Source organism: Apis laboriosa, unplaced genomic scaffold (genome assembly GCF_014066325.1).
Source record: "Apis laboriosa isolate Shangri-la unplaced genomic scaffold, ASM1406632v1 scaffold112_cov148, whole genome shotgun sequence".
In the NCBI taxonomy this organism is placed as follows: domain Eukaryota; kingdom Metazoa; phylum Arthropoda; class Insecta; order Hymenoptera; family Apidae; genus Apis; species Apis laboriosa.
Window position 1 is genome coordinate 5,382,547 of NW_025220865.1, and position 27,210 is coordinate 5,409,756.

General features: G+C 40.1%; 1 protein-coding gene across 13 annotated transcripts in view; it reads right to left on the bottom strand.

Annotated features, from left to right (window-relative positions):
- The window catches only part of LOC122713978 (AF4/FMR2 family member lilli-like), a 446,526-nt gene that overhangs the window by 159,041 nt on the left and 260,275 nt on the right, over window positions 1-27,210 (bottom strand). The window contains exon 2 of one of the 13 annotated variants that reach the window (XM_043934964.1): window positions 11,328-11,418. The exons of the other annotated variants lie outside the window; for them this stretch is intronic. The gene's annotated coding sequence lies outside the window, so the exon portion shown is untranslated. The remainder of the gene's footprint in view (window positions 1-11,327; window positions 11,419-27,210) is intronic. 13 annotated transcript variants of the gene reach the window in all.

Consider the following 27,210-nt stretch of genomic DNA (forward strand, 5'->3'; position numbering starts at 1 on the left):
GAAAAAATTCAACCAAAATGACATCATATTTGAAATTTTTAAAAAACAACCTTTCGAATGAAATATACCTTTATGAAGATCGAATTCCAGTGAAACTTTGTGTTTTAAATATTATTTTCAATATTAAGATATCGAATCAAGAAACTAAAAAAAAATAAAAATTTAACAACCAAAGCGACATCATATTTGAAATTTATAAAAAACAACTCGAAATATATCTTTATGAAGATCGAATTCCAGTGAAACTTCGTGTTTTAAATATTATTTTCAATATTAAGATATCGAATCAAAAAATTAAAACAAAAAAAAAAAATTCAACCAAAATGACATCATATTTGAAATTTATAAAAAACAACTCGAAATATACCTTTATGAAGATCGAATTCCAGTGAAACTTTGTTTTTGGAACGTCATTCTCAATATTAAGATATCGAATCAAGAAACTAAAACAAAAAGAAAAATTTAACAACCAAAGCGACATCATTTGAAATTTCTAAAAAACAATTCGAAATATACTTTTATGAAGATCGAATTCCAGTGAAACTTCGTGTTTTGAACATTATTCTCATAATATTAAGATATGGAATCGAAAAACTAAAAAAAGAAAAATTTAACAACCAAAGCGATATCATATTTGAAATTTCTAAAAAACAACTCAAAATATATCTTTATGAAGATGAAGAATTCCAGCGAAACTTCGTGCCTTGAACATTATTCTCGCTACTCTCGAAAACTCGCGCCCCTAAACATCTCGGTTGGGGCGAACCGATCGTTCAAAATGGAAACGAGTATAGAGAGTTGGAGGACCGCCCCGGTCGTTCCTTCGAAACATCGAAAATTCCCGCGGACAACGACAAGCCCTTGGACATGAAGGCGGAATATCGAATTTACTCGGCGGAGAGAACTTGGTTGAATATCGTTCGAGCGGAGGAGGAGGAGGAGGAGGGGAGGATTTGTGCTTGAACGAGCACGGCCGGCCTTGTCTCCTTTTGCCCGGCCAATTTCTCTCTCTCTCTCTCTCTCTCTCTCTCTCTCTCTCTCTCTCTCTCTCTCTCGGCAAAATGAAACAACGGAGGGAAAGAATCGGATGATGAGACAAAGAAGAGGGGAGGGGAAAGGGAATTTGGAGAGAGAGAGAGAGAGAGAGGAAGTGAATCGGCCCCTCGAATAAAGGCGTGAAAAGGCGCAGCGGCGCGAAGTAGCGGAACACGTCGACGAGATAGCTTTCAAAAGAGGAGAATTAACTCCCGATTATTCGCTTCCAACCACCGGGTGGATGACCTTGATCGATGATCGCAACGGGGGATGGATTTCTATCGCTTCGAACGATTCAGATATAATTATAATCGTTCAATTCAATTCAAATATAATTATAATCGTAGAAACAAAACGTGTACATATGTACGTATACAGGGTGTCTCGATAGTGTAGAAGATAGAGAGAGAGAAATTTTTACAAAACTCGTATTGAAATATCTTCCAAGTTATTTTTTAGGCATGTTAAGTGGATTGATAATTTTTTTTATAGAGAATGAGATATGGTTGATTTCGATGAAATTGGTAATACAGTTCATATATTTTTTACACCCGTGAATCTTTTCCTCCGTTTTATAGTGATTGCTTCGCCACATGTGCTGAAAGTTTTCCATTAAAATCGAAGAAAGCATGTTCAAATGGTTCCCTCGAAGGAACTTTTTTTTAAACCAATTATATATAATTCTATTGATATTGACTTATATTGCGAATCGAATAACGTTTCAGAGGAGGATAAAGTAGAATCGATGACGCATATCCTTTTAATTATTTTAAATTATGGGCGCAGGATTTTTAAAATAAAAAGAAAAATCTTACTACAATATTTACGTTACAAACGTAATTACAGGGAAATTCGATCGATTCGCGGTTCGAGAAGAGTCGACAAGATATTTTTACATCTGTTAAATAATGCATATGATCGTCTTCATTTTAAGTTTGCGGACCGAATACAGTTCCAAGTTTAACGTTCTGCGACACCGGGTTCGTTGCAGCTAAACTAAATTGCAACTGACTCGACACGAGCGAAACGACTTCCTGAATAATGAAGATACATTTCTTGAAACAAGCGAAATCGAGTTTGTTCCAGGTGCTACCCCACCGACCGTGTACACGCGCGCGCCCATTCAGAAACATTTATTACTTCCGCTTTATATCGAACGTATAAATTAATCGAAAGTTGCGTGGTAAAAAAAAAAAAAAAAAACTTCACTGCTAATGTTCAAAATAAATAATAACGCGTTACGACTGTAATTAGCGTTCATTATCCGTTATGGAAATAATTAACTAGGAACATCATCTCGTACGTTCACCGACCGATCGTCCGCCATTACAGACTCCGCCATAATAATAATTAACGGAAGCTGACCACATTATTACAACAAAAATAATTAATTTTAAATTCTTTTAAGTCGTTACAATAAATATATATATACAATAAAAATAACTATCGAATCGAAACTCGTGACCATTTTTAATAATCAAACTTTTTTTAACTCGACTATACAATAAAAATTCCAATCTCGCGCAATCATAGATAACCGTCCAAGATCGCCATCCATTGCCAACCCCCTCCTCCCCCAATTAAATCGTCATTCGATACTCCACTCGTCGAAATAAAAACTTCAACATCAAACTTTACATTTATAATTATATTATTTATATTTTCATCCGAAACGAAGTTAGAGAAAGAAAAACAAAACAAAAAAAAAAAAATTCTATTCCTCCTTACTCTCGACAATTAAGAAAAATCTAACGAGAACTAAATCGTCATCCGATCCCCCTCCATCCATCGATGGAGGAAGATCCTCCTCGCGGTTTCCATTTTACATAATCTCGCTCGTAAATACGGGACGGTATAAAATTTTAATAAATCCCCGGGCGTATTTCGCGGCGCGAGACGAGCAATAAAATCTAAAAAATATATATATATATATCCTTCGAAATAAAATAAAACGGTAAACGTAGCGTGAAACGGGGGCCGGCCGCCATATACCGGCGCAATAAGGGGTGGATGGGTCTCTGTCTTTCCCCGTGAAATACATTTCCCATCGTTCTTTCGGTCCTTCGTACGTGGTCGAATTTAACATCCGCTCCTTCTACGACCCATTCGTCTTCCCCCTTGCTCTTCTCTACTATATATATATATATATATACGTGTACGTATGTGTATATACGTGTATAGGAGAGAGCTGTATCTATCATCCACCCGTCACACGCCTCGCCTTCTATTTGACTTCGACTAGATTCGACTCGATTCGACTCGATCGGTTGCGGTACTCGCGTGTCTCTCGATCACGAGGAATGAGAGAAACGCTGCGTAATGCTCTTCCCAAGGATTTGTTTCGTATCGTAACTAAATTTATCGTTTCTTCCTTGGATTCGTTCCGGATTTCGGATCTTAGAGTCTCAGAGAGAAATTTCTCTCTGTTTTATCTCGTTTTTCTTTCTCTCTCTCTCTCTCTTTTTTTTTCTTTTTAATGTATCTTTGTGCGATTGTCGTTTATTATATTGTAAGAATTGTTGAAATTCAACTTCAAGAAAATTGTATTAAAGTGATATAGACTGTGAGCGCACAAATTCGGAGAATTTAAATTTTCAATTCGATTAAATTTTGAGCGAATCAACTTCGACTCGTAAATTCTACTCAGATTATATCTTTGGTGTATTTTTGTTCCCTTGTATTTCCATTCTTTGGAAATTTCTTTTTTGTATTAGTCTAATTCTTCGAGAAGCGAAACGAATTTAGAATATTGTTCTAATGTACGAATTTAACCAAAGTGCAGTTGAAGATCGACGAGAGGATCGGTGGTGGTTTCAAAAATTCTTTTCAAAAGTCTTGAAAAATGAGTCAGATAAACCGAAATCGCAAGCAGAGTTATCACGCGTCTTTTAACGACAGTTTTCAGGCATTTGGGATGAAATGATAGAGCGAAAAAATTGGAAAAAAGGAAGTGTGCTTAAAGCTAAGGAAATGGTAGAGGTACATTTTTGAATAGAATTGGGATACGAAAATTTTGGTCACTGTATAGTAATCCGTAAAGAGAACAATTCTTTCTCGAAACAAGAAGTCATAAGCAGCATTATCCTACTAGCAGCCAAGAAATTGATTAAGAGACAACCCTCCCTAATCTATAAATATGAGATCTTAACCCATACCCACCATATATTGCCAGATATTTCGTCAATTGTCACTTGTTCTCGCGATTGTTTTCAAATAAAATAAAACACTCGAAAGATTATAATCGCGGCATTCGAGGAATTTCTTCGCGCTTGAAAACCACGAACTTTTATGAAAATGGAACACATCAGAGGAATCTCGTCTTCAGATAAAGTAACCTCATTAAATGATGGAGTGAAAGATTACACGAACAAAAAAAAGAATGAGAGAATCGAGAATAGATACATTTACAATAATAACATTCGATCGAACAGCGTATCCACCCACGCGATTATCTCAGGGTAACATCCTCGCAATTCGTTCCTCCTCAACGTGGAAAGACTCGGACTAATTTCCGCGAGGCACGGCCCACTCGTGAGAAGAAGAAGAAGAAGAAGAAGAAGTCGGGGAGGGAAAATTGTCGGCCCGTCTTACTTTTTCGTTAATATTAATTTCGCGGAGACAGCGTACGCTCGCGCGCCACCGGGAGGAGCGCAGCCGAGTAATAAAGTAAATTCATTTCCATTTCTCTAGGAGAGAAAGAGAGATATATATATATGTATAAAGAGAGAGAGAAGGGAGGGAGAGGAGGCGGCAATGCGGTAGCGAAGTTCCGTAGCAGCCGACCAACCCCGTAGCAACCCCCTCCGCATCGCTTTATTATCTCGAAAGCTATTTCGCCGGCTGCCTACTCGCTAATAGGATTGTCACTCGCGTGCCTTTTGCCAGGCCAAGGGCGGATAGTTCCAATTCTCGGTATCGCTATCGTCGGCCCAAGATATTCCCTGGGCCGCCTCGTTCGTGCCTCGTTACCCTCCCCGACCCGCGCGAAAATAAAACAGAGAGAGAGAGATAAGGGAGAGTAAAATTTACTCGAGAAAACCGGTCGTGGCCGTGAATTATCGCCGTGAACGCGTGTGAAATATTCCTCCCTTCCTCCCTCTTCCATCTGTTTTCGAGGGAAATTTTTAGAGAGAGGGACGTATAAATTCAGATATTCAGCGTTTTGTGGGTTGTCGAAGATCACGCGAAAGGGTTCGAATTCCAGAGAGAAAGAAGAAGAAGGAGAAGGAAAAGAGGAGGAGGAGGGAGAAAAAAAGGAGGAATTTGCATTCATTAAAACAGGGACAGGGACGACTCGACAGGGGAAAAAAGGTGGAGGCGCGACATAAGGCGGGGGCGGACTGGAAAGCAACGTTAACGACCTCTCGAATAATTCCCTCTCTCTCTCTCTCTCTCTCCAATGTCTGGTAAATTAACGCCACGTGGACGGCGTGTCGGATGAGACATTCGCAAAGTTCCTCCACAAAAATTCAACGCACGATCCCCAAAACTTGTTCGATGGCTCAATTTCGTCAACGTCTATTCGAGAACGCCAATTCCCTCCCCTTCCCTGTCTTCTTTCGAAACCTTTCTCCCTTCTTCCTCCCCGAGACGAGACGAGACGAGACGAGACGAGAAGAAAAGGAATCCAGGTTAACGTCGAGGCAAAAAAAAAAAAAAAAAAAAAAAAAAAAAAAAAAAAGAAAAATGAAAAAGTAGAGACTCTAATATGTTTCGTGTATTCCGTCCTTAACCGAGCTTCCCTCTCCCCAGGAAGGGAAGGAAAGACAAGGAAGGAGCATCGAGGAGTGGAAGCATCGAAAGTGGAGGGACGGTGAGCTCGTCGTCCGCCATGCTACTCGAACCCAATCCCACTTTCATAAGTTTTCCCAAGTTTTGCGGCAGCTAGTGCCGTCTAATAGCCGGCGCACCGTTCCTCCCTTCCTCCCTCCCCCGCCCCAACCGCGCTCTATCTGCTCCTTCCAGGCCGCGCCGCTCCTTTTTTCCCCTCCCCAAAACGGCCCTCGCCCCAACGGCGGCTAAAAGTTGGCGGCTCGAAACCGAGCAGCCACGACGCGGAGAGGCCGCGAGGCGTAATTCACCGGCGAACATCCCGGCAGACGTTCATGGAAATTGGAAGCGGGTGGAGGAGGGGAGGGAGGGAGGGGAGCGGCGGAACGAAGAGGAATCGAGGCGAGGAGGGGAGGTCCCCTCTCCCTTCCCTCTTACGACAAATCGCTCGTGTTCTTGCGCGATCGCGACTCCCTGTTCTTCTTCCCCCTTACTTCGCCCTCGTTTCGTTTCGAAGAAGGAAGATGTCTTGTTTTTCTCTTTCTTCTCTTTCATTTCTCCGACTTCTCGAGATCCGGGGAACTGACCCTTTCGAATCACGTCTATCTCCGCAATTTTTGCCCCTGTGCGCGCTTCGAGGATCGAATTAGATTCGTTGGTTTTTGTCGGAACGTCGAGCGAATAGGAGGTGGAGGAGGAGTTCGTTTTTAAGAATTAAGAGAGAGAAGCTTTAATTTTCGAGGGAATATTTCAGATATACATACATCGTGTAAAATAAAATCATTGCTCGTTCGGTATGTTTAATTATTTGTCGCCTTCAACTTTCGCGAAATCATCACGAATACGCAAATATCGCGTGTAAAGGTACGAAAGGAGAGGGAAGGAAATTTTCGCAAGAAGGATAGAAATCGAAGGAAAAAAGACGATTATATATATATATATATAGGGGACGAAAGGGGTAGCGAGGAAAAAAGGACAGTATCGGTGACAAACGACGCTTGGATCGACGTTATATTGAAATCTTAAGGGACGGTTATATTCTCTTAGATCGGCAGACACCATATGGCACAGGGGGGGAGGAGGAGGAGGATGCGTCATTACCGTTGGGACCATCGTGGAACAAAACTGATACAGACTATCCTCCTCCTCCTCCTCCTCCTCCTCTATGGAATTGATAAAGTTCTTCCAGAGTTTTTCGCCTCCCCTTCTCGCCCAAACTACCCTAAAAACGGTAACTCGAAATTACGGTCGGCCAACTTCCGGTCCCCGTGACTCGATAAAAATTGTTTCGACCAGGAAGCGAGACAAGGACGAATGCGTGCGGTGGCCGGCATCGACGACCAGATTCGAGAATCGTGTCCCTCTCTCTCTCTCTCTCTCTCTCCTCTCTCGTCGTCCCAGCGTAACGAAAAGCGTTGGATCGTTTTATGGAAATTTAATGGCCGTCGCGGTTGGGAACGCTCTCTCGATGAAATTTAGTGGTTTGTTTTCTGGGTTAGGAGAGAGGTATCGCTTTTGAGTTTGCATAAGTGTCGCGTGTTCCGCGGCAGTGATAGTTGTCTAACTGTATTTCATAGCATTTCCACCTGAAATTTTCTTTTCCATTTTTTTCTTTTCTTCGTTTAATTGCAGAACATTTATTGGATTATCTTTCGCAGAAAGATACGAGATTGAAGATTACAGCAATCCTTTTCTCTTTTTACATCATCAAGTTAGCGTTCTTTTTTTTTTTTTTAGAAAATGATCGAGATTGAGAAGAATACGAAAAAGATTTAGGAAAAGTAAGAATAATAATCGGACGAGTTGTGTTTATTTAAAATTAACACGCAGAAATATTTAATTCGTATTCGTCAAGAAAGTACGATAAATGAATTAATAATCGATCTTTCTAGGAGGAAGAAAAAAAAAAGAAAGAAAGAAATCAACTCGCAAAGATTTAATCCTCTGTACTCGATTATTACATCGACACGGTTGGCTGGTTTTATTTCGTATGAATTAATAAGATATACACGCCGATAGAACGAAACATTTGACCTGTTCACCTGAGAACAGGTTTAACGAGACCGATTTCACGAATCCGCGTTACGTTTGCGAACAATTTCCATATTGAAAACGATTTAAAGATTAAAAGGGGGAATACCGTGGACTGAACACGCAACGCAAACACACCTTGTTTTTCCAATCGGGTAAAAAAGTATACAGAACCGAATGAAAATATTGTTGATTAAATATTGCCGCTTTTCGCGAAGCACGCCAACGGTAGATATAGTGTATTATTATTCGTATACGTACATGAAACGATAATACGAATGAAATTTACGATTATCGATCGGCTAGGAAAAGTTTTTCCGAATTATCACTTTAATTTCGAATATCCGGTTAAAGCTTCGCGAGGAGGTGGAAATCGAATCGCTTATCTTTCAAATTGATTTTTACTTTCTATCTTTAAATGTCTCTCGAATTGTGCAAATAAAAAAAAAAAAATTTTTTCCAAATCTTTCGAAGCAAACGAAAATTAACAAAAGAGAATTCGAAGAGAATTTTTCTCAGAATTTTTGAGAGAATTTTCAACCAACTCGAAACTTTTTTTCTAGAATTTTTAAAACCAAGAATAACGTAATTAAAAAAAAAAAAATAATATAAACTAAGGATATAACTGAAAATCAAAGAGAATATCCTAATTCTTTCAAAATTATCCAATTATGCAAATAGATCGAAAAAAATGTAACATTAACGATATACTTCAATTTTTTAATTTTCTGAAAGCTCAACCAACTCGAAACTTTTTTCCTAGAATTTTTAAAACCAAGAATAACGTAACTAAAAAAAAAAATAATAATATAAACTAAGGATATAACTGAAAATCAAAGAGAATATCCTAATTCTTTCAAAATTATCCAATTATGCAAATAGATCCAAAAAAAATGTAACATTAACGATACTTTAATTTTTTAATTTTCTCTCGAAAACTTTTACTTTACTTCGAAACATTCCAAATCCGAACCAAATAACATAAATCCAAAAAAAAATCTTCCAACGATTCAACGATAAAAAAAAAAAAAGAAAAAAAGAGAAAACAAAATTTCTTGCAAATAAAGTGTCCGCTTCACCTTGGAAACGATCAATTCCAAGAACGGTAGGTGACAAGCTAAGCGTTCGTTTAACGAGTAGAGACCGTGGTCGATTCATCATCGACATTATCGTTGCCGTTTCAGTCGGCGGCCTTTCATCGGTGAACAGCGGTTCATTTTTTAAAAAAATAAAACCCCACCCCGACGACGGTGGATCTCCCTCCCCCTCACGATCGCCTTTCTATTAGACGGAGCGATAAATCGACCGGTCGATTCGCTCGGCCGCCAAGTCCAAAAAACTGCGCGTCGAGGGAGGATTATGAAGGCGTCGATCAGCGACTAAAGAAGATTAAGTGGCTCGAACGTTGGTCTCCAAGTCCCTCTCTCTCTCTCTCTCTCTCTCTCTCTCTGTTCCAACGTATCCACTCGAATCCTTATCCGCGATTTCTGAGCACCGTTGGTTAAACCCAGCGTTAACCAACCCTCCCGTTGGATCGATGAAAAATTAGCGGTGAAAGATCTCCGAGTGGATGCGGGATAGTGGATTAGAGGAAGGGTGTTTTGCCCGACCAGGGTGGTTTGCGAGCTAGAGATGGATGGGAGGCAGCGGGGTTTTTGGGCGAATTTTTGTTTTCTTTTAATTAATAAACGTGACGCGATTATCATTCGATTAACTTTCTCTTAAAGAGACGATATTCGTGAAAATTGCCATTTTTTCTTTGAACAAGTTGCGGCAAATATTATGGAATAATTGCTCTCCCATACGGACACGCTTCCAAGTCAAATTTCGAGGGTTGCATGCTAATCGTAAATCATGGAAGATTAAGTTGTTACGTAACACGTGGGCTTGTTATAACAACGTCCAAGAGGCGTGTTTACTTAGCTAAAGTTACCAAATTCGGTGTGATGCATTGTGACCGTAGAACGCTTAGAAACGCGGTATTCGTATGGAGGGTTTAATTACGAGGCCGTTTGACGATTTTACCTCCTATCTCCTCTCTTTATTCTTTTGAATACACGATAACGATAAAACTGAATGAGCAAAGTGATAATATTTATACTTTGTTACATCGATCTTAAATTTCCAAAGATGAGAACAATTTTTCAACAGTAAAATCAATCGTTTCACTCTGTCGGGGAATAGATCGAGAAGGGGAAGAATATTTAAAAAAAAAGTAGAACTAAACGATTCGATTCGACCTATATATATATGAAAGAATTCGAGATGAAGGGACGAAAATAAAACTTCATCAACGGTGGAACATTTCGCCCGATTTCTTCCCGTGTAAATTTGAATATCCGGGAATAACATTCCCAAGGAATAAACCCCCCCCCCCCCCTCGTCAATCCTTTTTTCTCTCTCGTTCGAGGCGATTTCTCGCTTTTCTCCCAACCACCCCCTCCCATTCGCGCCGAAATCGGCAGGATATTTTTGAAAGCGACGTGGATCGATGATACGAAAGATTACAACAATTCGTTGCGTTGTAATAATTAATTCTTCGATTAATTTCAAACTGCTTCCCATTCCCATCGCGCCGCGTACGTTGAAAACTCGCGTTTCATTATGGAGAAGGACGTAAACGTTGGTTTCGTTTTTTTAGGGAATTTAACTAGGGAGAAACCCTCGTTGCTCAGGTAAATATCTATACCCTATTTATATCCGCTTGTGTCGAATGGTTCTGAACTTATTTATCGATTTATCGATCCTTCGAAATAGCGTAATTAATAAATTCGAAATCGTGGCAGAAATAGAAGGATATCGATATATGCGAAGTGACGGAGCATATATGGAAAAAAATCATGTTGTTCACTTTCCTTGTGAAAAATTCGTGACGCAATAAGAATAATTATTTTATGAATTATTTTATTAATCGAAGCGCAAATTTATCTTATCGATAAATTTTCCTAATAAAAATGATAAAAAGGATAAAATTAGAAGATGCATTGTTGTTGTTCCGAGATAAAGCGGAGAATACTCGCAACAAAAAAGAAAGGGAGGGGCAAATATTTGGGCAACGACACAAAAAGCTTCGATTCCGCATTGGCTGTCGTTCCGCCATTTTCATCGCAACAAATCGGAAACGAAGTTGAAAGCTCTCCCCGTGAAAGTTGGAAGAATGCCCCTCGTGTCCGAATTTTCGTTCGATTTTATTTAACGAATGGCGCTACATTACGGAAACGTAGGGAACGCCGGAGTCGAATTCGAAATGCAATGGATTCGAGCATCGCTTTGACGCGTCGATTCACCTCGATTCGGTCGAGCAACGTTGCAAACCGGATCTCTCTCTCTCTCTCTCTCTCTCCGATCGAAGCTACCGCCAATTGGCTACCGACGTAAACGTTTCGAATTAATCACGTTATGACCCGTATAACATATCTCTGTCTCGTTTCTATAATTTTAAAAAGAAAACAAAAAAATTCGAATTTCCCAAGCAACGTTTCACTTCTTACCTGGCTCGCTCGTTTTCCTACCGGAAATATTCGTTCGAAAATAAAACCCAATTAAAGTATTTCCCCTTCGAGGAAGAACTCCACCACTTACCTGAAACAGCAAATAAAATTGAAATTAATCTCAAACGAATTACCACGCTCGGATGATAAATAAGCAAATTAACAACACTTAGAAGTAAGCGAGTTTCCAGATACAAGTTCCAAGAATTTATAAAAATATCGTAGCGAGAAACTCGAGAGCTGCGATTATAAAAAGAGAGAAAGAGAGAGAGAGAGAGAGAGAGAGAGAGAAAATAGGTGACCCGTGACGTGCGGTTCACGTTGGAGAAACAGAAAATACGGTCGATCGGTCGACGCAGAAATGTACAATTTTCAACGATCGGATCGTGGAACGAGTGCATCGACACGCGAATGCGGGGGCAACCGACACGATAATTTCGAGATCGTAATTATGCTATACACGTCGAGTGGAGGGAGGAACGATCTCTGATCTCGCGTGTTCCTCCTTCCCCTGTGTTTAAAAAGAAAAAAAAAAAAAAAAAAAAAAGAAAAAAGATGGAGCAAAGGGGCGAGGTCAAGTGTGCGTGCGGAACGAATATGAAAGAGTTTTTAAGTTTGTTTATTAAATTTGAGGCGGAATCGCGGCCACCACCAAGCTCGCTCCAGATGCACGAAACGCGGCCGTATCTCAACCGTCTTCCTTTTTACAACTTTTTCCACTCTCCTTTCTTTCTTCCTTCCTTTCCCTTTTCCACTTTCAAATCTTCCTATCTTTTTTTTTTTTTTTTTTTTTTTTATCTTTTCACCAGTAGGAAAAAATTTTTCAAGCGACAGTTGTCTCGCACCATTTTGCGAAAATGGGAACAAGTTCGGACAAGTTTGCCTTTCGAGTTTCCCTTTCGAAATGAACGATGAGTTCAAGACACGATGAACGAGAAGATATATAATTCACGCGAATATAATTTGATATATTTTAAAATATTAATCGTGTAAAGATATTTCCTTTGAGAATATATTTGCTATCGAGGAGCTCTCTTCGCGCAATTAAAATAATTCCTGTACATGTAATTTCTCCAGATACGTAGTTTCATTCATCGAGACTTTTTATCTCCCTTCTTCTTCGTCAACACTCTCCGTTCCGATAACGCGAGTACATCATCACCGGAAAGATTCCGACCTATTACCACGGCAGAGGGCGCTCGAGAAAATTCTTGCACGCGAAAGAGAGAAGAAAAGGAGAAGAAATCGCGTGCGTGGGGGTAAGTTTCGCAGGTTTATCAGACGCGGAAAGGCGGCGGGGCGAAAAAGTTGGAGGCCGAGACACGTGAAATATGAATACGTTTCGGTTGATTTGTACCTCGCGCCTCCTATTTCGTCGTGTACATTCGAGGGGAGGCGGCGAGGGAGCTCGTCACGTAGCTCTGCAGCCGAAACGTGCCTCGATTCTCGCGGCGAGGAGGAGGGTCCTGTCGACGGGGTCTCCGCGGAACCAAGGTGGCCCCCCGACTTGGCCGGGGTGTTAACAACCGGCCTCGAAAATGAAAACCCTTCTTGTTCGCCTTCTTTAAGCAAGTGAACAAGAGTAGGGCGAAAGGTGTTTTTGATGAAACATATCGAGGAAGAGGAAAATTAGGGGCACTCTAGTAAAATTCTTTGTATCTGTCGGTCAGAGCTGTGGATCGTTGTATTCAGAATTATCGATGGGGATGTTGGTCTGAGACAATGAAACAGATATGTAAGGAAGAAAGTAAAATTTAAATAAAAATTTTATATTCGTTTTTTAAACTTATATTGAATGAAATATAGCAAATTTCTTTAATTACACTTAATAAATAATAAATAAATAACATATGTACATGTTACGTATATGCTCCTACGTTTCAAGTTTGGAGCTAAGATGAACAATTCTGGCAATCGTATCCGATGCTTCTTTTGCTTCTTTTGTAAGCGGATCGATTAAGGTTGTTTTTAATTATTAAGTCTTTAAGCGTAAGGGGTTGAAATATCGAGAAAAAGCTAAGAGTTGCTATACGAATTAAGGAAAAATCAGAAACACTGGTGAAATTCTGGGAATGTATCATTATATTAAGATAGAAATGATCCGAGGCGAATTCTTAAAAGCAAAAGTATCGATCGTTCGAGTTCAAAATTCTGTTATACCGCGTTTCGCGTTTTTCAAAGACGAACAATTCCAATCGGTTATCCGCTCGATCTTCTGCCAAGCTTTTGGGCAACTTCCACAGGTTCGCTGTGCGGGAAACGGATATCTTTGCGAATTACTTTATTTTCCGCCGGTGTTGCACAAGGGCGTTGAAGGAGCGCCCTTTAGCGCGAGAGGAAGGTAAAGAAAGGCCTCTTAACGCGGATGGAGGAAGGACGAGGTGGCGCTGGCGAGCGAGTTTCGAAGTGGAGGCGTACTTAAGAATCCCCCTCCCCACCTCTTCGACTTCTTTCCGCCGCGAGGATGGAAGCACGCGTGTTCTACGTGACTCTCGTCCCCGTCCCCGAGAAGAGGAGAAGGAAAAGAACGGGGGGGGGGAGGAGGGGAGAGAGAGAGGAGTGAGAGGGAAGTTCGTCTTTTATCCAGGCACACGTCGAACATCGAGTCGAAATGTATGCATGGCTCGACTCGAATTCCCGGGTAATTAAATTTTTGCAATTCAAATTTCCCGCGCACACCCCATATCCCGCCCTCCAACGGAAAAATTAGACGTTATGATTTATCGAGGGTGAGGGAACTTCCTTCCATTTCCCAATTCGAATACGGTTCTTATTTTCTATGAAAACTTCCAACTTCCATTCGAAGCCGCGGTTGTTAAAATTCTTGAAGAAGTTTGGGCGAAATGTACGGCAATGCGTACACCTCGCCCCCCCTCTCTCTCTCTCTCTCTCTTTCTTGTCGAAGATTGAAGCACGTTCCGGCTGCAATACTACGTGACCTCCGTTTTCTTTAAGCACGAAAAGCTTTTCTTTCTCGCGCTTTTACTTTCTTCCTCTCTTTTCCCTTGCTCCCTTACAGTTTCCACCACTTCTTCTTCTTTTTCTTCTTCTTCTTCTTCTTCTTCTTCTTTTTCGCGAGATTCCGCGTTTAATTTATCTTACATTATTATTATTATTATTATTGTCTTTCCAATTGAAAAGATGGCGTCCATTGATATTTCTAACAAGTTTCTATCGTATATTCGAAAGGAAGATTCTTCCTTGCGTTGGGATTCGTTTCGAAGAATATTGTTAATGGATCTGAACCAATCGAAATGTCATTACACGTTTACATAATTCTATTCTCTCTGTCGAGTGTAAAGTCGCGGAAAGTCGACCGAATGGAAAACGTAAATTCCGCCGGTGTTGTGTGTGAACCGAAACAGAGAGAGAGAGAAAGATTAAAAGGAAAAATAATTCGAATCGGAGGGCGGATCGATGCACCACCGATTTCTCTGCCACCTATTTTTAATAGAAATAACATGACCAATTGATCAAACAGTGACCGATCGGCCGTGATACCGTGTGCCGTGCAACAAGCCGTGTGACGTGCAAGTGGAGGGAAAAGGAGGAATGGGGAGGGGTAGAAGAGAGCGAGAGAGAGAGAGAGAAAGAGAGAAAAGAAGGAAAATACGGGAAACAGAGATCATCGTTCATCGAGATATCGTTCATGGCTGGCGCGGTCGCAACAGCGAGTCTAATGGAAGAGCGGCGGGAACAAAACGCGAACCGCGAACAATGCGCCGGAAAAAAAGAGTGGTTTTTCGCGTTGAAAGGGGACAGGGGAGGGATCGATACCCCTCCCGTCGTGGAAACCGACGGGCCCCGATTTCTCTTTCACCCCCTCTCTTTTCTTTCTTTCGCAGAATTTCGATACTCCCTGGAATATTCGATTCTTGATCCGCGTAAAATTGAAAATGATTTTGAGATTTCGCGTGATTATTCTCTCACCGGAATTGAAAAATTTAATTTCGTAAAAACGGGGGGAAAAATTCACGCGGGCTTCTCTCAAAATTACGATCTACGTTTGTGATACGTACTGCGTTTAAAATATAAAAAAATAATATATAAAATATATATGAACAATAATACATAAACAATAATATAAAATATAAAAAAAAAAAAGAAAATTATTCCTTCCTTATTCTCTTTTACACTCGAGCAACTTGTAAGAAGTTCGAAATTTCGCAGGAAAAAAATGCGTTTAAAATATAAAAAAATAATATATAAAATATATTTAAACAAAAATATAAAAAAAAAAGAAAATTATTCCTTCGACTCTCTTTTACACTCGAGCAACTTGTAAGAAGTTCGAAATTTCGCAGGAAAAAAGATGCGTTTAAAATATAAAAAAATAATATATAAAATATATATAAACAATAACATATAAAATATATATAAAAAAAAATTATTCCTTCCTTATTCTCTTTTACACTCGAGCAACTTGTAAGAAGTTCGAAATTTCGCAGGAAAAAAATTGAACGATTATCACGATCGCATCCGCGAAAACAACGGGACAAATCGGTCCGTTCTTTTTCCACCGCGCGTACAATCATCCCCGCCGATTATCGTAAAATCCGCCACGATTCGTCTCTCCGCTCTCCGCCATTCAGAATTACCGTTGAAAGCGCGTACGTATCACGTACGTGTGCGCATAAATCGATCGCGGCCGCGATATTCGGCAAATTACGTGCGGCGTGGCGGGAAACAGCGGTCCATAAATTCGAAATCGATCGCCGTTACGAATCCGCGGAGGAGTAAAAAAAAAAGGGGGAGAGAAAAAACGAGGAAAGAAAGGAAAACAAAAAGCCGTAGCGGCCGATTGCTCGTGTTACGGGCGCAGGGAGAGAATCAACAACCACCACCACCACCACCACCCTTGTATGTATACGTGCGTGCGTGGAATGGAATTTGCGGTGGCGGTGCGGGCGGAACTAATCAAGAGGCAACAAATAAACGTCGCAGCTATGAAAAATACCGATAAAATGCGCGAAACGTAAACAGAAACTCGTTTTATAATGGCGTGTGTGCGGTTTTCCAACGTTGGTAAATTGTGTCGGGGGATGGAAAAAAAAAAGGAAGAAAGGGAAAAAGGAAAAAGAGAAGAGATGTATATGTACATATATATGTACATGTTTGGGAGAGAAAAAATCAAGTTTTTTTCTCATTCGTTCGATGCTCTTCGATGCCCAAAACTGTGCCAATTAAATTTTTCACGCTACTTATTTTAAATAGGATGGACGATTCTCCGAGATAATGGAACGAGATCAATCTGCAATGACTCGTTTTAAAAAGATACATATGCGTTTATACAAGACTAGCCTGTTAACTCTGATAACATCGGCATATTTGCAATATATATATATATATATACTTCAACTCAAATAGGAAGCGAGACATGCCAGCATAATTTGAACGCCGATCCATGCTTTACAGTCAACATTCAACGATTATTATACACATATGTAGCGAGATTCGCGAGCGAAATGTAACCTTGCCCCCATTTTCCTTGATTCGAGATCAAACTCGATAAATTAAACCCACGCCAATTTGCACGATACCTTGTTCGACGAGCCGCGATAATCATCTTCCTCGAGCTAGGATATAATAACAATTTCACAGGAGAAAGGAAAGAAAAAAGAAAATTTCGCGAGAGAAACAGTTTTCGAAATAGTTTCGGCCAATTTATATTATATACGGCGGAGATTTTCACGGTGGAAAATTGAATCCTCTCGGCGGGGAAACGAAGATGATTAATTGCAACGATTTCACGGCTCGTCGTCCGGTCCACGGATGACAGTTAAAAATGATCCCCTCCTCCCTCTGCTCTCTCCCTATCCGGCCACATTCCTCCATGAAACGTCTATATAATAAAACCGAAAGAGGACAAACAAAGGAGGGGTGGAGAGGGAAATGGAAAGAGTTAGGAAAGGAGGAAAAAAGGCTTTGGACCCGAGTGTTTCCATCCCCGCTAACGATTTCACGTTTAAACACGGTAATCGATACGGAAACCTTCCTTCCTTCCTTCCTTCCTTCCTTCCTTCCTTCCGCGATACCGAAAGCCAGGAGGGGGAGGGAAGAAAAGATTTCCTTTAATTGATCCTAAGGGTGCTCGTGGATCCAAGCCTTCTTTCTCCATTAAATCCATCTGCATTCGAAAGACTCGTACGTCGTGGCACGTAACGAGGACGCCGCCGAGATCCATCCCTGTCCACCCTGTCGTGTGCCTCCTTTCCTTTCCTTTCCTCCCCCCTTGCTTTCGCGCCACCACGCATCTCCCTCTTTTTATCACCTTCCTCCTCTCCTCTCTCTCTCTCTCTCTCTCCTCTCCTCTCCCCAATATTTACACACGGATCGATAGCTCGACGAGTAGACAATACTTTTCAACGGCGTCATATCTCGGGGACTCCTCTGTTGGACAGCCGGAGAAAGCGAGCAAACAAGGAGAGAAGGAGGCAAACGAGAGGAGGAAGAAGGGTGGTGAAAAGGAGAAAGGGAGGATGATACGAGAAAAAAGAATGGTTTGCGCGATATTGATTCAATAAGGGGTGAATTGTTGGTCTTTTTAACAGATATATATCAAGTTTGAAAGAGTGGACGGATGGATGTGGAATTTGTGCGAAGAGGGATAAAGGAACGATTAAAGATGGAATAGTTTCGATGACTTTTATTATATACCCCGATATATCCCGATTTCCTATCCTTGTTGCAACGAAATACTCGGCGAAAGGGATAAGAGGGAAGTTTGATCCTTCGGAGGTGAGCTACTACTACCACCACCACTGGCAGGAACGAACGGGCCACGTTGAATTACAACCCCTTCTGCGAGATACCGCAGAATTCGCGTTCAAGATTAAACGGGCGTAAGTCGTTTCAGCTCGAGGCATTTAACAAGCTGACCCTTTGCGGCGTCGAGGCGCTCGTGTTGCCATCCCTTTATTTCTTACACGTTTTTCAAACCGATCGCGGTTTCTTCGAGAAACACTCGTCGTGCGCTGGGATTTTCGTCGAGATATTCGCGATTCGAAATAATAGTCGATAGTTTGGAGAAGAGATTTCTTTTTTGTAATTAATAAATTAATTTCGATGTAATTCTCGAGAGATCGTTGCGATGCCAAGCAATGAATAATTCATTTAAAAACAACGATTGATTGATTTTGCTATCCGCGCGAAGGAAAATAATAAGAAAAATAATAGACGATTTGTTTATCCAAATTAAAATTCAATTTCTACGTTTAATATATAAGAAACACGATAACAGGAGAATAGATTCACCGTATAATACAAATACAAATACGAAGAGTAACCTTGCATCCCGTATTTCTTTTAAATTAAAATATTCGAAATATTGTTACACTCTTTAACAAAACAAGGGGGGAAAAATTTAAAATACCGCTCTTTCCAAAGAGATAAACACAAATCATTGGATCACAGACATCGATAACAGAACGGAAACCGAGGCGTTAAAAAACAAACAACCCTCCCTCATCCTCCCTCCTGGTTTCTCGTTCGTAGAACGAATTCAGGGGATGGAAGAACAAATCTATCGGGGCCATCATGAGAAAATAACGCGCGTGGTAAAGCAGGTAAACTCGACTAATTTATATATATATATATATATATATATATATGTACCGTCTGATTCAGGGCGTCGAGCGGATTGTGTGTGGGTGCGGTGGAGGAGGGGGGGAATAGGGGTGTGGAGTATAGAGAAAGAGAGGGTTGGGCGTGCAGTTAATCTTCCCGGTCCACTAGACCGGTAGGAGAATCCGGCAATTAGTTCGTATCCACTGCATTGTCTTGCCTCGCGATCCTCCCCCTCGACCCCTTCCCTAATACTTCATACAGCCTCTTCCGCTCGAAATCTCGCCACTGTGCGCGGCGCAAAAGGCGCAGATAATGTCTTTCCAACTGTGTGTAATTAACAGGTAGCTTCCTATTGTTGAACCAGGTTACACCACCAACCCCCACCCTCGCGTATCGCGTTCCTCGTTTTTCCTCGAATGCTGTTATTGGGCCCAATTCGCGATAGTGTCGCGGGAGAGCAGTAAAAAGCTTCGTTAACGAGCGATCGTGTTTGACGAGGATACGGGTGTTGAAGGATTTCGAAGAATTAGAAGAAGAAGAAGAAGAAAAAGAAAAGATTCCAAAATTAAATTTCAAGGAATTCGATTCCTCTCTAATACAACGAAATTTCTATTATATGCAAAAATATAATATATGCAAAAATTCTCGTTTCGTTCTTAAAAGTCGAAAAGAGGATATACCGTTCGAAATCGCCATCAGGAATCCCCAAATTAACCAAATTTCAAATTCGATTCCTCTCTAATACAACGAAATTTTTATTTTGCAAAAATTCTCGTTTCGTCCTTTCGCGCCACTTTGGACAAACCTAGAATTAAAGTTAAGTTATCGAAAAGGGGGATATCACTCGAAATCGCCATCAGGAATCCTCCAAATTTCAAATTCGATTTCTCTCTAATACAACGAAATTTCTATTTTGCAAAAATTCTCGTTTCGTTTTTAAAAGTCGAAAAGAGGATATATCGCTCGAAATCGCCATTAGGAATCCTTTAAATTAACCAAATTTCAAATTCGATTCCTCTCTAATACAACGAAATTTTTATTTTGCAAAAATTCTCGTTTCGTTCTTTCGAAATTCGCGCCACTTTGAACAAAGCTAGAATTAAAGTGAAGTTATTGAAAAGGGGGATATATCGAAATCGTCATCAGAAATCCCCAAATTAACCAAATTTCAAATTCGATTCCTCTCTAATACAACGAAATGGAAATTTCTATTTTGCAAAAATTCTCGTTTCGTTCTTGAAAGTTATCGAAAAGGAGGATATATAAGTTAAGGTATCGAAAAGGGGGATATATCGTTTGAAATTGCCATCAGGAATCTCCAAATTAACCAAATTTCAAATTCGATTCCTCTTTAATACAACGAAATTTCTATTTCGCAAAAATTCTCGTTTCATCTTTTCGAAACTCGCGCCACTTTGGACAAACCTAGAATTAAAGTTAAGTTATTGAAAAGGGGGATATACCGCTCGAAATCGCCATCAGGAATCCCCCAAATTTCAAATTCGATTCCTCTCTAATAGAATGAAATTTCTATTTTGCAAAAATTCTCATTTTATTCTTGAAAGTTATCGAAAAGAAGGATATACCACTCAAAATCGCCATTACGAATCCTCCAAATTAACCAAATTTCAAATTCGATTCCTCTCTAATACAACGAAATTTCTATTTTGCAAAAATTTTCATTTCTTTCTTGAAAGTTATCGAAAAGAGAAATATACTACTCGAAATCGCCATCAGGAATTCCCCAAATTAACCAAATTTCAAATTCAATCCCTCTTTAATATAACGAAATTTCTATTTCGCAAAAATTCTCGTTTCGTCTTTTCGAAACTCGCGCCACTTTGAACAAACCTAGAATTAAAGTTAAGTTATTGAAAAGGGGGATATATCGAAATCGCCATCAGGAATCCCCCAAATTAACCAAATTTCAAATTTTACCTTTCCCGTTTCTATCCTTGTCCGAGGGATTAATTTTGAATAAAAAGAGTGATTCGCAATCACCGATTTTCCTCACGGGGAGAGGTATACGAATTTACGAAGTCAGAAGGGGCGAGGGGGGAACCTTATCCCGGACACGTCGCATAAAATATTCAAGATGAGCGAGTATCAACCGCGAGTCCTTGCATAAAATAACCACCCTCCCCGATACCAAGCCACTGCACCGTTCTTACCACTGTGCAAACACTGGACTACCCTCTCTCTCTCTCTCTCTCTCTCTCTCTCTCTCTCTCTCTCTTCGTCTCTTTTCCAGCCCTATCACGCCTGACTCGACCGTGAAAGATGATAGCGGTGAGAACGGAATGCCATTAGCATTTCTCATTCCTGCTTTTTGCCACTCCTTATCTATCGTCACCCGGCGTCGGCGTCGGTCGGTTCACCTTGCTGCCGCCACGGCACGTTCGAAATGGAAAATTTGACGAAAAAAAAAGGAAGAAGAAGAAGAAGAAGAAGAAGAAAAAGAAGGAGCACGCTTCTTGCCACGCCGTGTCGCGCAATCTAATTACCTCGGCCACGCGACAGGAATTAACGATAAGAGGATAATATTCTCTGTCCTTCTCTCTCCGTTTCCAATCTCTATCTTTTGCTTATTCGTGACAGGGATCGTGTTATTATAAGACGATGCCAAGTTCGATTGTCTTATATTGGATGGAAGAAGGGCTTCGAGCAAGAGTGAGATACTTAATTAGATTCTAAATTTTTTTTTTTTTTCTTTTTATATAATGTCATACACCGATTTCTTGTTCATCTATTCCAAAGATACTCCAAAGATATATAATAGAAGAATTTGTAGATATCATTGTTATAGTTGTTGTAATCAGGTATTACTGTATTAGTATTGCTCGTGTGAAAGGATAAAGAGCTTTTCAATTTTTTAATTTTTTAACGATTGGATCGAATCTTCACGAGTGCGAAAAGATTTCGCAAAAGCGAATTTGTTCGAGTTTGAGTGGACGAGATGACGGATCGAAGTTGATTTTAATCCGATGGAAGGTGGAACGATTTTATTTCCTCCCTCCCGATCGGAAATTTTTATTGGATTTGGAATTAAAAATTAATAAAGAGAGGGAGGGGCGAGTTCACGCGTTTTCCTCATTGCGAGTGTAAATATAGGGAAATTATAGAAGCGTGATAAATTTTTGGACAAATATATCGAGTTCAAACGGCTCGATTTGACTCCAGTTTTCTTCCATTTATTCAATCGACGAGAGTGGTTGAAACGTGTCGTTTAAAAATTTAAAATTAAATCTGATCCGAGCAACAACGAACGAAGAAACAATGTTCGGGCGCGCAGAAATCGATCAAATTTAAAAAAGATGACAAATTATTTTAATCCTTGAATAATAAATATTAACTTATACTCACGAACAAGAATTCGAAAAAAGGGAAGGGGAGAAAAGATAAATTAACGAACACTTGATTCCCCTTCGAATTTACTTATTTCCACGAATTAATCTAAACAATTTGCTTGGAGATCCCCTCCTCTTAAGCCCGGCACTCGAAAATGGCCGGCCATCCCACGGATATAAGAAAATTTCGCGGGTGACTTTAATCGAGCTTGGAAATTTCCCAGGAGCAGCAGGGGCAAGTTTCGAAGCGGGGGGAGGGGGGGAAGGAGGAAGGGGTAACGCGAGAATCATTGAGTTAACCCAGAGATTCTCGACTAGGATTTCGCGATCCCTTCTCTCTCCCTCCCACCCCGTCGAATAACCCCGGGATCGTTCGCTTATTTATGAAATTAAGATTCCCTTCGTTTACACGCGCGCGCAAGACGAGATCTTTAAACGGATAATAATTTGCGAATAAAATAAATATAGATGAAGAAATTACGGAATATCGACGAGGGATGTAAAAATATCCTTTTCAAATTTTCCCTTTTCCCTTTTTTGTTTAAATAAACACGGTTTTTATATATTATGGTATGATAAGGTAAGGAATCGAAGGATGAAACATTGTTTATTTCGAAGATGTCTTCATCATTCAACGAAGTGACGATACGATCTATTTGGCAAATTTGAAGATTAATTTATACCACAGGAAGAATATAAATTGTTTCAAAATTCGAGATAAATCGAGAAACGAATCTAATGTTCTTTTTCTTTTTTTTTCTTATTCTCCCCTCCCCCCCTCACAAGAATTCTTTCGAGCAAATAAAAATACTCCACCAACATTCCGCACCCATAATTTCCACGATTTTTTCCACGATAAGCACAATTTCATCACGAGAATCGCGAGAATCAAAATAATATCCAAGAACCGTCTAATTAAACCCTTTCTCCTCCAATATTGCTCGAGCAAAATTTTTAATTGGAATCGGAGGAACGAACGACGAACCAAGAGGTTATCGACATTCGCCGCAATTTCATCCGTTCTTCCCAAAGATTAAAACTGGCATTCCTCGGATGCAGATTCGCCGTTTCTCCTCCAACCAGGAAACATCAAGCCCGAGGGATATTCGGTTTCTGTATCGGCCAGGCAGAGGGAGAAAGAGAGAGACAGAGACAGAGACAGAGAGAGAGAGAGAGAGAGAGAGAATTATAAGACGAGTCTCTTTTGGAATTATTCATTACGATCCCCTCCCCCTTCCCCGTTCCTCGTTCGCGGTACTTTTCATCCCCTCTCCCCTCTCTCCCCCCCTCTCCCCCCCTCCATCGTCGTCGTTCCCCTTTTCGCCCATTTCGCGACGCTCACTTTTCAACTTCATTCTGCAAACCCGCCCTCCCTGCTTATGAAACTTACATCGAGGGCGGTGGGGGTTGGTTAGGCGTGGCAAAAATTGAATAGTTAAAAATTCATTGAAAAAAATCGCGGAAACCTTTGCTGCTCGCCATTTTTTATTTATTTATTTCCTTCCCCCCCCCCCTCTCTCGCCTCCCTGTTTTTTCGAGCAGCCGACTGGAATCGAACGTCTTCGAATCAGGCGAAATCCTGAGAGATAAATGGCGCGGAAATTACGAGAATTTTTGGAGAATTTTTTCCCTCGCCGGAGGATCCGTTTAATATTTGGAATTGGGGATACGATCTCTGCAGGCGAATAACAATTTTCGACGATCGAGAAAGTTTGTGAAATTTTTGTTTAATTCTCCGGATTTTTAATTCGCTGAAGATTTTTAGAGAAAAATGGATGAAAGTTTCTCGGAGCGTGGTGTTGGAAAGTTACGTCGTTTCGAAAAGAAAAAGAAAAAAAGGATTAGTTTGAAAGAATTTTATAATTTCAATTTCACGTTTCATTTTTAACAATCTCGAATCTGTAAATGTTATTCTATCGATGAATGATTTAAATCGAATAAATGATTTCGAAGCGAATCTGGAATTTTCTTCGAGCGTTCTCTTGCTTCATGTGTTTCGTCGTTGCTTTGAAAATGTAAAAAAAAAAAAAAGAAAAAATAAAAAAGAAACAAATTACGTTTGAATTTATTTTACATAATCTTGAATAAGAATATAAGTGTTACGTGTAACTATTATCTAACGAATGATTCACTTGGAATAATGGTTGGGGCAAAATGGTGGACAGAAATTTGAAGGAGAAAGAGAAAACGACAGTATACCGCGCCCTGCTAATTTCCAAATGACAAGGTTCATTAGTTAGATAAACTAGATAAACAATTAAAGTACGAGCGGAAGCAATATTGCGGGTACGCCATTCGAATCCAACTAACGGCTCGTACGTAGAGAGAGCTAACCAATTCTCCAACATTGTTCAACATTGCCGCCATTTCGAGCTATTGTAACCTATTCATTCGAAAATCAAAAGCTTCTCGAAAACTCGAAGTAAACCGAGCTCAACGTAACCAACGCTCAATTGACCATTCGTAGTAAAGAGAATTGCTCCACCAATAATACACATCGTTCATTACCACGACCGAAATTCTTGTGACGTATCAATTCTCGAAGAATTAATAAGAAACGATTATACATCACAAAGTTGCTTGTACAATAAACATCTTCCAACTTATTATTAACCCTGAAAACTCTGGTGTCAAAATTAAAACGAAACTTCAACATCGTATCATTTTGTCGAGACCACAATCTCTATAAAATGACGAATAAATAAAAACGATCTTCTAATCAAATCCCATCGAATCCACGTGACGGTCTGCCCATTTCTAGACTAGCAATGGATACACTCAATATAGAGAAAATCATGCGGCCTATTCGAGTCCATCGAGCTCCAACTATCGAGCTGATCGAACCTCGCTAACTTTGTGTACTCTGTCGATCGTTCATCCCTAATAGCTCGCATCCATTAACGCCAAAGCTGATGGAGGAGCAAAGTTGGAAGAAAGGGTTGTCGATGACGTCAAGGTCTCGCGAGCGTAGCTCTTGGTGAACGAAATATGGCGGCGTAACGAGACACGGTGCTCAGGGTCCCGAACCAGGAAAACTCGACCCGACGAACAATGACTGGCCAGGCCAGCATTGTTCTCCGAGTAATTGAATCCAACCTGCCAACCTTTCGTCCATCCGACGCTTACTTCTTCTTCTTCTTCTTCTTCACTTGGCTGCTCCGTCTGTCCTTTCTACAATTTTTCTTTTTTTTTTCTTGGTTCTTATCTGGAACAGGCGCTCTCTCTCTTTGTGATGGTTTACATCTTCGTCATGAAAATTCCTCATGAAAATTTTACAAATTCGTTTTTCTTTTAATCGATTTATAAATTTAATTCTGTCGTTTCTTTTGCTTCTAATTTATAAATTAGATTCTAGTTTGTAGTTTTTCATCATTCCTTGAAAAATTTTTTTCTGACTCTTGCATAGGTTTCTCCTTTTATTTCCAGTCGATTAATTCTTCAGATCGTTACTTCCAACAACTATCGAAAATCTCATGATCTCTTTTTATATCTGGGACAGAGAATTCTCCAAGAGAATCGACCGCTTTCCACATTCCTCTTCTCGTTTTTTCTCCCGGTTAATTAGATTCTAATTCTACCCGCGACGCCTGTTCTCCCATTCATCCCGCGTTTCATCTTTCTCGCCGACCAGTTCTTCCTCTCCTATCCCTCATTCCTCGAAATAAAAAGTTTCACGAAATCTTTTTACACACGGGTAGAAAATTGACTTGCTTCCCAAAATCCTTCCACCATTTTCACCTGCGGTTCTAATCACGGTTCTAATTCCAAAATTCTAATTCCACCAATTCCCTTTCCACCTTTGCTCTTCTTCCACGCGAAGATTTCACGAGATCATTCCATTCACATTTAAAACTCGAGATTTCCTTCCAGAAAATTAACTGTATTTTTTTTTTTTTTTTAAATACTTTTGACTCTCCTCCTCTTTTTCGTCGACCAGTTTCGCAGGAAAGAGAGGGAGGGACGAACGAAGGGGTTGAGAAACGCGTTCAACCGAACTGAGATCAAGAAAGCTGGCTTTCGTTAATGGGGAATGTTGTAATCTTGGCGAAGAGAAGAGGGAGGGGAGACTATTTTGAAACGATCTCGTTTTGGTGTATTTCGCGACGCTCGACTCCGAGTCGGGGATAATTTGAATTTGAATTCGCGGATCAGATTTTCTCAAATTTTGTTTCGCGATGTGAGATTACGGGAGGATTACGATTGAAGGATCCTCGAAGTGGCTCAAATACTAACAGCTTTTAAAAATATTCTCCTATATTTAATTTGTTACTTGTAATTTTACGATATCTTGACGATAGACGTAGAATAATCCATAAGGTATTTTGAGTTTCTTTTATAGTTTTCTCTATTCATCGAAGACGTCGAAGTTGCGAAGACGATAAAGATTTCTTTTTAATTAAATTGAAAAAAAAATACAAATTGATTCAATAATTCTTAATTTGCCGATATTTTGTTAATTCAAACAAAATCGGCCAGACTTCGTTTTATAATATAACAAATTTAGCTTTCTCGTTATTCTTTTCCAATATATCGTAATCTCAACAAATAGACAACAAACAAAAATAAATATTCTTCAAGATTAATCTTCTCGCGAATCATTTAAATATCCCCTCGAGGAAAGGGGCGAAAAAAAATTAAAAAGCAGATAACCCTTTGCTCCCATCTTCCCCTCCAAAAAATTCCAAAAAAGAAAAAAAAAAAAACAAACTCATCGAACCCAATCCAAATGAATTTCCTTCGAAACCGCGGCGAAGATAATTCCATTCCCCGAAAATATGAAAACACGCGACTAACAATGAAGCGGGGGAGGGAGGAGAGGCGTAACGACGAAAATAAATTCCACGCACGGGAGGAGGAGGGGGCGAGGGAAGGGAGAGGAGGCGGGAATGGGAATTCTATCGGCGATATCCCGAAACGAATCGCCGAGAGAGAGAGAGAGAGAGAGAGAGAGAGAGAGAGAGAGAGAGAGA